This window comes from Grampus griseus (assembly GCF_964374135.1).
Source record: "Grampus griseus genome assembly, chromosome: 10".
NCBI lineage: Eukaryota > Metazoa > Chordata > Mammalia > Artiodactyla > Delphinidae > Grampus > Grampus griseus.
This window is the reverse complement of record NC_139004.1, coordinates 42,281,717-42,298,142: the sequence shown is the minus strand read 5'-3', so window position 1 is coordinate 42,298,142 and position 16,426 is coordinate 42,281,717. Positions and strand designations below refer to the sequence as shown.

At 34.4% G+C, this 16,426-nt stretch overlaps 1 protein-coding gene across 2 annotated transcripts in view; it reads left to right on the top strand.

Moving 5' to 3' along the window:
• The window catches only part of BMP5 (bone morphogenetic protein 5), a gene marked incomplete at its 5' end in the record, with an annotated part of 115,819 nt that overhangs the window by 61,131 nt on the left and 38,262 nt on the right, over window positions 1-16,426 (top strand). The window lies entirely within an intron of this gene.

The window sequence follows — 16,426 nt, the reverse complement described above, 5'->3', positions numbered from 1 at the left end:
ATGTAAATGGACTAAATGCTCCAACCAAAAGACATTGACTGGCTGAATGGATACAAAAACAAGACCCGTACATATGCTGTCTACAAGAGACCCACTTCAGACTTAGGTACACATACAGACTGAAAGTGAGGAGATGGAAAAAGATATTCCATGCAATGGAAATCAAAAAAAGCTGGAGTAGCGATTCTCATATCAGACAAAATGACTTTAAAATAAAGACTATTACAAGAGACACAGAAGTACACTACATAATGATCAAGGGATCAATCCAAGAAGAAGATATAACATTTGGAAATATTTATGCACCCAACATAGGAGCACCTCATTACATAAGGCAAATAATAACCACCACAAAAGGGGAAATGGACAGTAACAAAATAATAATAGGAGACTATAACATCCCACTTTCATCAATGGACAGATCATCCAAAATGAAAATAAATAAAGAAACACAAGCTTTAAATGATAAATTAAACAAGATGGACTTAATTGATATTTATAGGACATTCCATCCAAAAACAACAGAATACACCTGTTTATGATAAAAACTCTGCAGAAAGTGTGCATAGAGGGAACCTACCTCAACATAATAAAAGCCATATATGACAAACCCAGAGCAACATTGTTCTCAATGGTGAAAAACTGAAACCATTTCCTCTAAGATCAGGAAAACAACACAGCTGCCCACTCTCACCACTATTATTCAACATAGTTTTGGAAGTGTTAGCCACAGCAATCAGAGAGGAAAAAGAAATTAAAAGATACAAATTGGAAAAGAAGAAATAAAACTTTCACTGTTTGCTAATGACATAATATTATAAATAGAGAATCCTAAAAATGCTACCAGAAAACTACTGGAGCTAATCAATGAATTTAGTAATGTAGCAAGATATAAAATTAATGCATAGAAATCTCTTGCATTCCTATACACTAATGATGAAAAATCTGAAAAAGAAATTAGGAAAACACTCCCATTTACCACTGTAACAAAAAGAAAAAAATATCTAGGAATAAACCTACCTATGGAGACAAAAGACCTGTATGCAGAAAACTATAAGGTACTGATAAAAGAAATTAAAGACGATACAAACAGATGGAGAAATATACCATGTTCTTGGATTGGAAGAATCAACATTGTGAAAATGACTATACTACCCAAAGCAATCTACAGATTCAATATAATCCCTATTAAACTACCAATGGCATTCTTCACAGAACCAGAACGAAAAATTTCACAATTTGTATGGAAACACAAAAGACCCCGAATAGCCAAAACAATCTTCAGAAAGAAAAATGGAGCTGTAGGAAACAGGCTCCTGGACTTCAGACTATACTACAAAGCTACAGTAATCAAGACAGTATGGTACTGGCACAAAAACAGAAAGACAGATCAATGGAAGAGGAGAGAAAGCCCAGAGATAAACCCACACACATATGGTCACCTTATTTTTGATAAAGGAGGCAAAAATATACAATGCAGAAAAGACAGCCTCTTCAATAAGTGGTGAGGCAAAACTGGACAGCTACATGTAAAAGAATGAAATTAGAATACTCCCTAACACCATACACAAAAATAAACTCAAAATGGATTAAAGACCTAAATGTAAGGCCAGACACTTAAAACCCCTAGAGGAAAACATAGGCAGAACACATTATGACACAAATCACAGCAAGATCCTTTTTGACCCACCTCCTAGAGAAATGCAAGTAAAAACAAAAATAAACAAATGAGACCTAATGAAACTTAAAAGCTTTTGCACAGCAAAGGAAACCATAAACAAGATGAAAAGGCAACCCTCAGAATGGGAAAAAAAAATTTGCAAACAAAGCAACTGACAAAAAATTAATCTCCAAAATATACAAGCAGCTCATGCAGCTCAATTTCAGAAAAAAAAGCAATGCATCCAAAAATGGGTGGAAGACCTAAATAGACATTTCTCCAAAGAAGAAATACAGATTGCCAACAAACACATGAAAGGATACTCAACATCACTAATCATTCGAGCAATGCAAATCAAAAGCACAATGAGGTATCACCTCACACCATTCAGAATGGCCATCATCAAAAAATCTACAAACAATAAATGCTGGAGAGGGTGTGGAGAAAAGGGAACCCTCTTGCACTGTTAGTGGTAATGTGAATTGATACAGCCACCGTGGCGAACAGTGTGGAGGCTCCTTAAAAAACTAAAAATAGAATTACCATATGACCCAGCAATCCCACTACTGGGCATATACCCTGAGAAAACCGTAATTCAAAAAGATACATGTACCAGCATGTTCATTGTAGCTCTATTTCCAATAGCCAGGACATGGAATCAACCTAATTGTCCAATAACCAATAAATGGATAAAGAAGATGGGGCACGTATGTATAATGGATTATTACTCAGCCATACAAAGAAACGAAATTGAGTTATTTGTAGTGAGGTGGATGGACCTAGACCCTGTCATACAGAGTGAAGTAAGTCAGAAAGAGAAAAACAAATACAGTATGCGAACACATATATATGGAATCTAAAAAAAAAAAAAAAGGCTCTGATGAACCTAGGGGCAGGACAGGAATGAAGACGCAGATGTGGAGAATGTACTTGAGGACACAGGGAGGGGGAAGTGTAAGCTGGGACGAAGTGAGAGAGTAGCATTCACATATATACACTACCAATTGTAAAATAGATAGCTGGCAGGAAGCAGCTGCATAGCACAGGGAGATCAGCTCGGTGTTTTGTGACCACTTAGAGTGGTGGGATAAGGAGGGTGTGAGGGAGACACAAGAAGGAGGGGATATGGGGATATATGTATGCACATATCTAATTCACTTTGTTATACAGCAGAAAGTAACAGAACACTGTAAAGCCATTATACTCTAATAAAGATGTAAAAAAAAAATACAGTTCAAGAGGATGGGAAACTGCTTATCTATGAATTTATTTTACAGAAGTATCAGAGATATAGAAAATTAGAAAAGGATTCACATATAAATGTTTTTCACAGTATTGTTGGTTACCATAGCATAGACTGAGAACATTTTAATTTTAAACAGAAGAGAAAAAGTTGCACTTTGTTTCATGGAAAATGGAAATGCTATACTTCATAGAGCAAGTATAAATTGTATTTTAAAAATATATTAGTAACACTGGAAAGTGCTCAGGCTGTAATGTTAATTTAACAAAACAGGAAACAAACTTTATTTACACATAATATACATAATTATGTTAGGATGAATTCATGTGGAAAACAGATTGGAAGGAAGCAGCAAGTGTTCATTGAAAGCTTGCAGGTAATTTTAAATTTTAATTTTCCCCCTTTTCTGTACTTTCTAAATTTTTATAGTGAAAATTACTTTTGTAATCAAAACAAGCATAAGCAGAGTTGAGCAAGTGAAGATAATGAAACAACAGTATGTTACATGTTTCTTTACCAAATAACCATCCAAACATTTCCAGGTAGAGAGGGGTAAAAATCAAAACTAAACTGAACAAAATAAAGGATTAAAAAAATAAGTTGCTCTTATTTTCTTCTTAAGCTACAAGAGGCATTTTTTTCCCACAGCAAATGAAGATAAATAAATTTTTTTCTTTCCCCTGTTTTATGGAAAATATTCCTGCCAATTGGGAACCTTGACTTTAATTCTCTGAAATTGAGGAGGAAGGATTAAAGATACTTCATTTATATATCATGTGATCACAGTAAAATAGAAAGAATTTCAATTTGAGAAACACATTTTAACATCCAAATATTATTTGTTGAGTATTTGTGTTTTCATATAGTTATCAAATCAAGAACTAAAATGGATATATGAAAATAAACTTGTACCTCTAGACATTTTCAAGCCTAAGGTCACCTCTTCAAACTTGTCTTCAAACTTGTGGATTTTATTTATGTACTGTTTCTTTTTTAAAATTTTTTTATTGAACTATAGTTGATTTACAATGTTGTGTTAGTTTCAGGTATAATGCAAAGTGGTTCAGTTATACATACGTGTATATACATATATATTTTTTTCTTCTACATTCTCTTCCATTATAGGTTATTACAAGATATTGACTACAGTTCCCTGTGCTATGCAATAGGTCCTAGTTGGTTATCTATTTTATATATAGTAGTGTGTAATAGTGTTTTGAATTAAACTAAGAAACAATTGAAAAGTCAGTGCAGACTGTACTCTTTAAGGCAGTGCATTTGACAATGCAGACGTGTGTGTGTGTGTGTGTGTGTGTGTGTATAATTTCACATATTTAAAGCTCACTTCCCATAACGTATCATCTAGGAGTTTCAAGGTGGGGATCCTTGAAGTAATTTAGACCGATGTTTTATAGATATGTTTTATATTCAAGACGCTCTCTGGTCTGTTAACCATCTCATCTAGAAATCCTTTGACAATGTTATGTGATCAAATATGAAAGAGACAGACCCATGATGTCATCTCTTTTTGCACTTATTTATCTTAGCAAGACCTAAAACTCTTAAAATTATATGTTTTATTCCTACTATCTCCCACCTCCCTGTTTATCCCTACTCATATGTCAATGCGTGCCATTTAAAAGTGTTCTGATATTTATCCAAATCTTTATTTTTCTTGGTAAAAACTTAATACACATCGTTTCACTCATTTAATCTTTTCACGTGAAGCTGACAGCCCCAAATTCTGTGTAGAAGGCATTTCTCTTCAGTCACCCCTCACGTATCTGGCATTATTGGGAAATGAGGTTTCCACATGATTGAATTTTCCAGATAATTCAGCTGAGTTGGACATGCTTTTCCTGAGCAACTTACATGTGGCCAGCACAGGGTATACAAGGAGAGTAAATAAGATCCTTACAGTTCATAGCCTGAGGCAGGGGTTGGGGTTAGCTTGCCACACACAGGCTTTAATAACTATAATGCAATGCGCTAAGCAGTATGATGTAAGTATGTACTACGTGTTGTACAAATGAATACAAAATACAAATGAAGGGGAAATTAATTCTTCACATGGAAGGGTGAGGGCCCTTGGGGAAAGCCACTAGGAGGAGTTCACCCTTGAGTTGGGCCTTTGAAGATGAGAAAGAACTTTTTTTTTTTAAGTCTATTTCTTTGACTTTTTAAAATTGAAGTATAGTTGATTTAAAATGTGGTGTTAATTTCTGCTGTACAGCAAAGTGACTCAGTTTTATATAAATATATATATATATATGTATACACACATATTCTTCTCCATATCCTTTTCCATTATGGTTTATCATGGGATATTGAATATAGTTCACTGTGCTATACAGTAGGACCTTGTTGTTTATCCATCCTATATATGATAGTTTGCATCTGCTAACCCCAAACCCCCAGTCCTTCCTTCTTCCACCCCTCCTCAACCTTGGCCACCACAAGTCTATTCTCTATGACTTAAGTCTTTTTCTGTTTCATAGATTGGCTCATCTGTGTCATATTTTAGATTCTACACAAAAGTGATATCATATGGTATTTGTCTTTCTCTTTCTGACTTACTTCACTTAGTATGATATTCCCTAGTTTCATCCATATAGCTGCAAGTGGCATTATTTTGTTCTTTTTTATGGCTGAGTAATATTCCATTGTATATATGTACCACATCTTTTTTATCCATTCATCTGTCAGTGGACATTTAGGTTGTTTCCATGTCTTGGTTATTGTGAATAGTGCTGCTATGAACATAGGTACACATGTACCTTTTTGAATTATAGTTTTATCTGGATATATGCTCAGGAGTGGAGAATATTGTAACTCTATTTTTACTTTTATGAGGAACTTCCATATTGCTTTCCACAGCGGCTGCACCAAGGTACATTCCCACCAACAGTGTAGGAGAACTTTCTATAATGACAGAGAGAGAAAGAGAGGCAGAGACAGAGAGGGCACCTAGGAGAAATATTCCTAAGCATTAAAATGTTTAAATGTGTAAAGAATTAAATAGTGAGAACAATGCTAGTAGTCCTACTACTAAGAAAAGCAGTCAGCACTTGCCCACTTAATGGGCACTCAACATGCATCTGGCACCGCGCTAAGTGCTTTCCTTGAATTAATTTTTTTCACAATATATACATTTATATATTCCCCAAAGAAAATATGCTGTGTAGAATTCAACCTTTTCCTAATGTTCTGCTATGAATATCAATTTCTGTGCTCCACTGGGAAAATATTTTAAGCCAGCCTGCTAGCTGTCATTTGTCATCTTCCCTGCTTGGATATATTTAGTTGAGCTGTCATCATTCAAGTCCACAGTCAGTTTCACATTGACATCATCTCCCCCCTCCTGCTTCTCTAAGATTTTTGATTCTTCTGTGGACATACTTCAGGATACACATCGACAATTTCCACCGAGGGAGATTTCATGAGCTCTTGAGAGCTGCATAACTAACACTCAGACGGTCAGTGCCGACTGCTCTAGGTATATAGGAGAGCACACAAGCATGGCTTGTGTTTCTGCAGTGTGCAGGGATCAAGCTCTAGTTCAAGTTCTCAGCTGAGGGGATTCAGCCCCCAAGAGACATGTAGCAATGTCTGGAGGCATTTTTGGTTGTCCCAGTTGGCGAGGGTGGAGGGATGAAGGGCTACTGGCACCCAGTGGGTAGGTAGTGGAAGATGCTGCTAAACCTTCTGCCATGAACAGGACACACCCCTACCCAATAAAGAATGATCTGGTCCAAATTTTCCCTAGTGCTGAGGTTGAGAAATACTGCTCTAGTTGTAGATTTAAGTTATAAACCTAAATTATGGGAATAATTTATGCCATGAAGTCAATTTTTCTCCGACTATTTCATATTTGGGGTCGTAAGAGTCATAATATGGAAGAGATCTTAGGAACCTGAACTGGGTGTATCACTCATTCATTAGAGGGCATTAAAAGTGGTTGGACTATGTATGTAATAGTCTCACTTCTTTGCTTCTTGTTGAGTGAGGCGCTCTCCCGTGTGTGTGTGTGTGTGTGTGTGTGTGTGTGTGTGTGTGTGTGTGTGTATTCAGTAGCCCATGTTTAGATCTCTCTGCAAGGGAAAAATATGGAATGATATAGTGCCAGGAAACCTGCTAACATTATCAGTATCTTGGCAATTTAAAAAATTCCACAGAGGGAAAAGTTATTGAATTTTCATAGTGGGAATTCAACTTGTTTTCCCATTTTTTGCCATTCAATTCCATCTAATATTACTATTTTACCAGCTTGCATATGTGCCTTTTAAATGTAAATACAGCATTGAATTAGATATTCTGAAAATTGGTGTTCTGTGAGATTTACAGAAGCTTGTTATTTCACATTTGTTTTGGGAGAAAAAATAATTGCCATCTGAAAATATCAATCAGCTAACAAAGTCAAATTCTAACACTTTTAAACCTGAAATTGCACATGAGAGAAGATTTTGACATTATAAGCCCCAGAGAATATCATTGATTAATTTGCATCCATTGTTAATGTGCTCTGTTTTAGAGCTGTATGTCAGGTTTCTCAGATGGTGTGGTGTATTTATGTCAGATATCCAGAGAAAGATGTATGCTTTCTTCTTGGGTGGCCATCATTACATTTCTACTAGGCATGATAAGCTATTCAGAGACAAAAGGAGATGGAAAGAGGTGAAAACGTCTTACTAGTAGAAAGTTTGGGAAAAGTGTAGATATCTCTGTTCTCTGTAAGGTTCATGCCTCGTGGAAATAGAACAGTATTTTAACTTTTGCTCTGAAATGTATCTGTATATCTTCCAGACAACTTCCCAAAGCTTTTCTTGGCAAGATTTAGAGCTTCTTGGTTAGACAGTAGAATGTTTATGCTCCTGGTTAACTGTTTCTTCTCTCTCTCTCTCTCTCTAATGTCTATATATACATACATATGTATGCATACATATAATTGAAACCATAAAAATCTAAAGAATATTTCTCTTTCATTATCTTTTGTTGATTACATAAATAATTTTACTTCCTTTTTGAAATGTTTTCAACTTCATTTTTTGCCTCTAATGGAATTTAGGGACAAAAGGTCATTATGGGCTATATGTATCAATAAATGTTACTAAATTTAAAGAAAATGAATGAATCTCTATATCTAAAATTTATAAGTGCAGGTTACTAAAGAACTTTGACAGTAATGATTGCATAAATCACTTCTGACCCTAATTTTGTCATGAAGCATAAGATATACAACTTATTATATACATACTTACCTGTCATAAATGTGTTTTGGTAAGAAAACTGCAATTATAGCAATTTGCATAATATTTTTATTTGTGTAGTTTTTTTATCCCTGCAAGGGATTTATGAGGTAGATTTTATTTTAATCTTCATTTAAAGAATAAACAAAACCTCAGAAAGATGACTTAAAGGGCATAATAATTTTTTCTATTACTAAGCAAAGCCTAAGTACAGCAAGTCATTGTTGAAATTTAGCAGATACCAATTCCACCTATAATTACAATCTTTTCTTTATAAAGGTAAACTTATAATGAGACTTCTCAGAGGAGCCATGAGTTCTACACTTTCTGCTCAAGTAATAATATACCAATGAGTACTGTTTGTTAACCATATTTAGAAACAAGCAGAAGGATTTATTTGCCACAAGCCTATGAAACAATATCCTTGATAAAATAGATTTTTGCAAAAGATAAATGGGGGTCCCATCCAAGGACTCATCTGATGTATATTAGTTTACCTAATTCCCCCTGCTGAGAAGTGATTTCATCTATAAAGAAGTTTTCACAATACACATGAACTCCAAGGACACTGTCATAGAGAAGTAATCAAGCACAAGCTTATTTTGGAAGATTTTCTGTGTTGTCCACTCACATTTCTTATTGTGTTGAAATAGTATAAGATGTTCTATCTTTTAAATATGTATTTAAATGTGTCCTATAAATATTTGATGTTTCTTGTGTTTACTAAAAATCCCTCTATTTGACTGTCCTTGTTCCTACTATTCCACATTATTTCTATTCTCCATATCTTAGTGAAGTTCATATTATAAAACTTTGCTTTAAATACATCACTTTCTTATCTTTTATTCACCCCTCAACCTACTGCAGTTTGATAACTCCACTCTACTGATTATCCACCAACGTTCTCCTTGCTACCAAATCTTCTAGACACTTTTTTGTTCTTCCCATTCTTCTCAGTACTTGATATTGCTGACCACCTCCTATTTAATATGAAATATTTAATCTCTGAAAACTAGGGGAGTGTATTAGTTTCCTAGAGCTGCTGTAACAAATTACCACAAACTTGGATGGCTTAATACAACAGAAATTTATTCTCTCACACTTCCGGAGATTAGAAGTCCAAAATCAAAGCTTTGTTAAGACAATACTCCTTCCAAAACCTCTAGGGGGAGATTGTTTTTGGCTTCTTCCAGCTTCTGGTAGCTCCAAATATTCCTTGGCTTGGGTCAACATAAGTTCCATCTCTGCCTTTGTCTTCATATGGCTGTCTTCCTTCTGTGTCTCGTCTCCTTTTCTTATAAGGGCAGCAGTCATTCTGGATTAAGACCCATGCTAATGACCTCATCTTAACTTGATTACATGGTCACTCCTTGGCTCCACGTCTACCACCTTGTTTTAGGCTGGTAGCTCAGCTCAACCTTTCAGTACTCCAATCCAAAAACCAATTATCTTTCAGTGTAAAGAGGGCAGTTAAAGGATGGTTTGGGACTAAAAAGGGAGCTACAGTGATATAAGAGAAAGTGTTCTGAAAATAGAATATAGAAACCTGGGTTCTGGTCTTCCAACTGGGTGAGTGACCATGGGAAATAATTTGATTTCTCTTTAAGTTTTCTCATCAATCAAATAACAGTTTGGCACATAATTTATATCCCACTTAATTCTAGCATTCAGTGATTTATTTTGTTCACTTTCAGAGGTAGACTCCCAGGCATTCCTGGTTATAATTTTTATTTGGGGCTTATAATGAGAATACTTCATTAATTCTGTTATTCAGCTATGTAGAAAGTAGAAGGAGTTAACATTTCAAGCATCCAAAACCACATAGTATGTTACTAAGCATGTTTGTGTACCTGATTATAAGAAGGATCATGAAGAAGAATATGATACGATCATATAAAAATATTTGGTTTACTCAAGTTAAAGATCAAAGAAATTAGAGGAGGAAATTGAATATTTATATAATTGGATGTGTTTATAGACATAGATATATAATGAATATGATAGTAGCAGTTAAATAGTAAAAAGATATAATCGTCTATTAATATAATTATTTTTACATATTTTAATCACATTATATAAAATTTCATTAATGTAGTCATATTCCTTGTTTCACTTTGAAAATATATATGTAGAGACTTTTTTTTGTTGTTTTCTTTGCGGTACATGGGCCTCTCACTGCTGTGGCCTCTCCCGTTGCGGAGCACAGGCTCCGGACGCGCAGGCTCAGCGGCCATGGCTCACGGGCTCAGCCGCTCTGTGGCATGTGGGATCTTCCCGGACTGGGGCACGAACCCACGTGCCCTGCATCGGCAGGCGGACTCTCAACCACTGCACCACCAGGGAAGCCCTATGTAGAGACTTTTTTCAAACTTTTCACATGCACGTTTGACATCATCACTATAGCCATATTTTGAATCATATATCACGATATTACAAAGTTCATCGTCTTCAGATTCATCTATGTTGTTATAAAAGTAGCATTTTTTTGAGTCTGTGTATAATGCTGTCATCAGATATATTATGTTAACAAAAGCACTAATTCACACATTTTTTTGTTGTTGTTAGTTCGTTTTTAAGTATTTTTTATTGAAGCATAATTGACATATAACTTTATATTAGTTTCAGGTATACAATATAATGATCCAATATCTGCATATATTGCAAAATGATCACTGCAGTTAACTTCTGTCACCATACCTAGTTAGAAATTTTCTTTCTTGTAATTAGAACTTTAAAGACCTACTCTCTCAGCAACTTTCAAAATATGTAATACAGTATTATTAACTATAGACATTTACCATGCTGTACATTACAGTCCCATGAATTATTTATTTTATAACTGGAAGTTTACACCTCTGGACCTATTTCACCCATTTCTTTCACTCCCACTCCCTGCCTCTGGTACCACTAATCTATGTGCTTGGGCTTTGTTTGTTTGTTGTTTTTGTTTTGTTTTATTTTAGATTCCACATATAAGTGATAGTGTTTGTCTTTCTCCATCCGGCTTATTTCAATTATTATAATGCCTCAAGGTCCACTCATGTCACAAATGGCAAGATTTCATTCTTTTTATGGCAGAATAATATTCTATTGTGTGTGTGTATATATATATATATATATATATATATATATATATATGCCACATTTTCTGTACCCATTCATCTGTTGATGGACACTTAGGTAGTCTCCATATCTTGGCTATTGTAAATAATATTGCAATGAACATGGGGATGTGTATATCTTTTTGAGTTAGTGTTTTCATTTTCTTCAATAAATAACCAGAATTACTGGCCCAAATGATAGTTGTTTTTTTTTTCAATTTTTCGAGGTGCCTCCATACAGTTTTCTGTAGTGACTGCACCAACTTCCATTCCCACCAACAGTGCACAAGTGTTCCTTTTCCTCTATATACTCACCAACACCTGTTATTTCTTGTCTTTTTAATACATAATAGTCATTCTAACAGGTATGAAGTTATATCTCATTGTGGTTTTGATTTGCATTTCCCTGATGATTAGTGATGTTCAGCATCTTTTCATGTACTTGTCCATCTGTATGTCTTTGCCCATTTTTAAATAGATTTTTTTTTTTTTTGCTATTGAGTTGTATAAGTTCTTTATATATTTTGGATAATAACTCCTTATCAGATATATGATTTGCAAATATTTTCTCCCATTCCACAGGTTGCCTTTTCATTTTGTTGATGGTTTCCTTTGCTGTGCAAAAGCGTTTTAATTTGATGTTGCTCCACTTGTTTATTTTTGCTTTTGTCACTTTTGCTTTTGGTGTCAGAGCCAAAAAAAAATCATTGCAAAGACCAATATCAAGGAGCTTACTGGCTATGTTTTCTTCTAGGAGTTTTATGGTTTTACATTCAAATCTTTAATTCATTTTAAGTTAAGGTTGTATATGGTGTAAGATAACAGTCCTGTTTCATTCTTTTGCATGTAGCTGTCCAGTTTTCACAACACTTTGTTGAAGAGACTGCCTTTCCACGTTGTATATTCTTGGTTCTTTCATTGTAAATTAATTAACCCATATATGTGGGTTTATTTCTTGGCTCTTTATACTGCCCCATTGATCTATGTGTCTGTTTCTGTGCCAATATCAAATTCTTTTGATTAGTATAACTTTGTAAGTGTGATGCCTCTAGTTTTGTTCTTCTTTCTCCAGATTGCTTTGGTTATTTGGGTCTTTGTGTTTCTGTACAAATTTTAGGATTGTATGTTCTATTTCTGGGAAAAATGTCTGACATCCTAGGTAAAGATTCAACTAAAATTTCCTCTCTTCCAGATAGATCTTCAGATTATATTACATTTGGTCTTCACAAAATCTCTTAAGGCAGTGATTATCATACTATCTTTTAGGCATGGGGAAACAGAGGCTGAGGAATTCCTTTATTGTTCAAGCTCTGTCTGGTCCCCAAATTCTAGTTTATTTTGTTATAATACACTTTATTTCTTCCAGTGTCATAGTCTTAGATATGTAAGACTCTTTATTTTTAAAAGAGTGGTAAGAATGATGATAACTCAAATTTTGCTAAATGTGGCTCCTGCTGCTCAGTCTTTAGTGAAGTTCCTACCCTTTTGGTATTTTGACGCTCCCAAGGCATGTATACAAAACCCTTTCCTCTCTCAGTAAAATAAAAAGCACCCTTGCAAAGCAGTATCTTCAACCCTACCAATTTCCCATGAAAACATATGTTTAAACCTCTGGTCATGATTGAAGTAAGATATGTTCACATGTATTTGTATTGAATTGTAACTGTATCTACATATCTACATATTATTTTTTGCCTGTGATTAATTGTATTCAGTATATCTATATATTTCATATCCAATAAATCTGAGTGATGCAAATCCTTTATCTGTTCAATATGACTCTGTATTTAACAACTGCATGATAGATTCATTTAACTGTATGAGAAATTATTATGCTGATCTGTATCATACTCAAGACAAAGGTTCAAATTCTATCTGAAAAAGAAAAATACAAATTTTCATTATTATGAGTTATTTTGATCAATATAAATTGACTTTCACGTATTAGTCTTTGAAAACATTTCAATGTGGGCAATTGCTATAATGTCTATAAACACAGAATGTTCACATCCAGGATTATTCTTGCCTTTAAAAAATATTTTAAAATAGTATTATGGGTTGAACCATGTTCCTCTCTCTCCCCTATCCATATATTGAAGTCCTGGCCTCCAGTATCTCAGAATGTGATCTTATTTGGAAACAGACTCTTTAGTGAGGTAACTCAATTAAAATGAGGGTGAGTATTAATCCAATATGACTGGTGTCCTTATAAAAATGGGAAATTTGGATGCAATGATGTACACATAGGGAAAGTGATATGAAGATGCAGGGAGGAAACAGCCATCTACAAGCCAACGCGATTCTTCCCTCACAGCCCTCAACAGAACCAACCCTGCCAACACCTTGAGTTTGGACATCCAGCCTCCAGAACTGTGAGACAATAAATTTCTACTGTTTCAGCCACTCAGGCTCTGGTACTTTGTTATGGCAGCCTTAGGATACTAAAACAGTAACATTCTGAAATGCTTGCATACGTCCATGTAGGTGGACTTTATTTCCTTTACTAGAATGCAGATTTTAATTTTAGTTTCATTACTGTAATTGTACATCATATAAAATAATTATATTATGGATTTATTTCTGCTACAAATGAATATATTTTTCTACATATATATTTTCTTTGTACTGCATTCCTTTTAAATGCATTAATATTTTAAATTTTCTTTTATTAGATGTTGTAAGAATTTCTTAAAAAAATGGTAAAAGTGTTAAGTCAAGGCAACTTTAACAAGTTTATTTTATACTGCTTATAGGATATATTTAGTATATTCTGCTACTTCCAGGGAGGTAAGTGCTCTTCTTTAGTGGAATAATTTTATACTTCCAAAGAAATCATGTCTCGATTTCTACAGAATGGATAGGAATTTATTTTTAAGATGCTGTTATGAAAGTTGCTACATGAATGAAAATTACAAAATTATTACCATTGTGCTTATTAAAAATAGACTTGAGGACTTCCCTGGTGGCACAGTGGTTAAGAATCCACCTGTCAATGCAGGGGACATGGGTTCAATCCCTGGTCCGGGAAAATTGCACATACTATAGAGTAACTAAGCCCGTGAGCCACAACTACTGAGCCTGCACTCTAGAGCTCGTGAGCCATAAACCCATGTGCCAAAACTACTGAAGGCTGCATGCCCGAGGGCCCACGTGCTGCAACTACTGAGCCCGTGTGCTGCAACTACTGAAGCCCGTGTGCCTCGAGCCCGTGCTCCACAAGAGAAGCCACTGCAATGAGAAGCCACGCACCTTGACGAAGAGTAGACCCTGTTCGTCCCAACTAGAGAAAGCCCGCACACAGCAACAAAAACCCAATACAGCCAAAAAATAAATTAAAAAAAAAAATAAACAGACTTGACTCTCCTAAAGCATATTCTCTTGTCTGTAGGTAGTGCAGAAGAGCTCTTTACACAAAAGGAAAGAGGAGAAATTAAAGAATAGAAGTTAACAGTCAAAAATAAAATAGTTTTGCTCAAGAATAGGAATCCATGAAGCTTATGAAGACAACCGATCATTCATAACTTTTCAGAGGTGAACTAGAAATATATGGATTTTTTCAAATCATACTGTTGGCCTAGGTTTATCTTCCAATGAACTAGATTTGCATCACTGAAATTCAGGTATTTAGGGTTTGCTTGGGTCTGTTGGCTGATGCTTTTTCTAAATATATTCATTAAAACTGAAACTGTTTTCCTCATAGACATGCTTAACAGTGTTGAGACTTGAATATGAATAGTTAGAGAAATTTTTTTTCTGGAAAAGTAGCACAATTTAAAAATAATAGAAAACACACCTAAATAACTACATAAAGATATTTGTTAACTAGTTGAAATTGATCTCAGAATTTACCTCTTTGTTCTTTTTTGTTTTTCAAATGTTTATTTATATCACACCAAGGGATGGCATTTTATGCTTTGCAGAGTTTATTAGAACATCTTTACCATATTTCAAATGAAAGCAGGCTTTGAAAGCAGGGTAGCACTTGTGTATTTTCCAAGCTACAAGGTGAATCTTTCTTCTGTTTAAGAAGCTGATAACGTGATTAAGTTATTTCCAAGATTACAGTCTCAAAGACACTTTTTAAATATTTCAAAAATTTAAGAATAATCCATATTTTCTTAGATTCTGTTTATTTGGTAGGTTTTCCAATTTAGGAGGAAGAGGGAGAATTTGATTTACATTCCACACACTGTGAAAATAATGGGTCCTTAAAATTCAAGTGGAATGAATTAATCTTTTCATTGAATTGTAGTATATGCCTGTCGTATGTCTGCGGTGACTCAAACTGATTCCTATATTGGATGTGAAAAAGTGTCTGTAACCCTCCTTTGGTAATCACTATGATTAAAATTGTGAAGGAGAATTAAAGCTGCATATTTTGGTGTACGGTAGCTGGACAATATAATTGATCATAAAACATTAATTTTAAGTTCTCTAGGTTAATGGAAGAATGGTATAAATCAAGTTTAATTAAAGAAATGGAGAGGTACCTTCTAAAATATTGACTGATATTCTTTACTTCTGCTATAGTTCAGTTTTCAATTATAGATTTTTTTCTAAGAAAATAATAAATATGCATGATTTGATTTTATCCAAAATTAGTTTTTTACATTTTGTAATCCACCTTTAAAGTGACTTCTAAGATACAGATAGATGGAAAATACAGTAGAATAGTATTTAACATAGCTTATTATGACAAAGCTCTGATCTTCCTCATATGAATAATATGCTGTCAGATTCAGCACAATCATAAAATGCATAATAGTGTATTTCTATTCTACTTTGATGGAGTTCCATTGTTTTTACCATCAACCTATCTGAGCCTTAATTTCATCAATATAAAAATCTATTGTAAAGATTAAATGTCACATAGAGAACAGGCCTGTGGTTGCCAAGGGAGAGGGGTGTGGGGGGGGGAATGGATTGGGAGTTTGGGATTAGCAGATGCAAACTATTATATATAGAATGGATAAACAACAAAGTCCTACTGTATAACACAGGGAACTATATTCAATATCCTGTGATAAACTATAATGGAAAAGAATATGAAAAAGGATGTGTATACATATATGTATAACTGAATCATGTTTTTGTACAGCAGAAATTAACACAACACTGTAAATCAACTATACTTCAATAAAACAAATTAAAATAATGACTAAACATCAAAAAGATG